Source organism: Mastomys coucha, chromosome X, assembly GCF_008632895.1.
Source record: "Mastomys coucha isolate ucsf_1 chromosome X, UCSF_Mcou_1, whole genome shotgun sequence".
Classification (NCBI taxonomy): Eukaryota; Metazoa; Chordata; class Mammalia; order Rodentia; family Muridae; genus Mastomys; species Mastomys coucha.
In genome coordinates this window covers 97,779,535-97,781,067 of record NC_045030.1, presented here as the reverse complement: position 1 = coordinate 97,781,067, position 1,533 = coordinate 97,779,535, and positions in this window count along the sequence as shown.

Sequence of the window (1,533 nt, the reverse complement as noted above, 5' to 3'; positions counted from 1 at the left end):
ATATATATATATATATATATATATACAATGCAATCCCTTCACCTATGGCTCAAGAAAATTTCAGAAGAGAGGGTGGCCAGAGTGTGAGAACCAGAAGACCAGAAAGTCTGACATGACATTGTGTCACCTAGGTATCACTTCCAAATCTCAACAATATGGCTGCCTAAAGAAGAAATGAATCAACAATTTCAAATACGAGTTGGCATGCCATATGGATGCAGGAAATCTCACATGGTTGAATGAAATTAATTACTGTTTAGAGAAGGATTCATATTCTCCAGGTATTAGGCTCCTAATGATTCACTGAATACCAATTGAAAAAAATATATATACATATACAGCATTGTATAGACCCAGCAGATTTTATTTATATACTTATTTGTATATATGTGAGTGTGTGCGCCTGACTGCAAATCTCTCTCTCTCTCTGCTCTCTCTCTCCTCTCTATCTCTTTTTCTCTCTGTCTCTGTCTCTGTCTGTCTGTCTGTCTGTCTGTCTGTCTGTCTCTCTCTCTCTCTCTCTCTGTGTGTGTGTGTGTGTGTGTGTGTGTGTGTGTGTAACAGAGAGACAGAGAAAATAATTAAAGTAAAAGAGAGATGTGCTTGAGAGGGAGTGGTTTGGAGAACATGGGAGGAGTGGTAGAGAAAAAACAGGGAGACATACTGTAATATTTTAATTAACAAAGTTTTAAAAAGAAAATCCATTTTATGCTAAGCAGTGAATGAATGAAACAGATAATCACTTTCTAATTTGTGTTGCATATACTAAGTACTTCAATTTTGCAGAATATTTTGCATTTATTCTCAGAACCCCTATAAGACCAGCCAATACTTTAGTATTCATATTTGGCAGATAGTAAGAGCAGGGCCCAGATAAAGTAGTGACTTCTTCAGCTAAAGTTAATGAAAGATTTCAACCTTTCTTTTATGACTGGTTTGCCCCTTATGTTTATCAACTTTCTTCATGTCTGTGACACGGAGTAAGGTGGGATAGAGCATGCTAGACAATAGAATAGGGAAAACATTAAGAAGCAGCCAGAATTGCCTTTTAGGTTTAATATTTTATAGTGGACCACCTAGTTCATTGAAAGGTTATACCCTGGCTGGCTGCTATGATACAAAGAGGCACAACAGGGGAAAAGTATAAAAACAGGATAAAAATCAGTTGGGAAAGATGACATAAAAACAGACCATGCCTCACTCTCCTTATCAGCTATCAAGCCAGAGAGTGCTGAAAAAGTTGAATCAATTTCCTGAGGAGGAAAAGGGAGCTTTTGCACAATTATTAAGAACATCTGGAAAAAGTCTTTCTGATTGGCCAGCATAGGTTCTTAGGGTAAATGTTTGAGTTCAGTGTTTTGTAGTTAATTTCTGGTTGTCACAGTGAACTAAACATAACAATAACTACTCTTTCCTTGCTCAGATCACTCATCATGAATCCAGCTCCAGGAAAAAATACATCGCACATTAGCCTTACTATATTTCTTTTCACTTTTTCCTTGTTTGGTTTTTTTTTTTTTTTTTTTTTTTTTT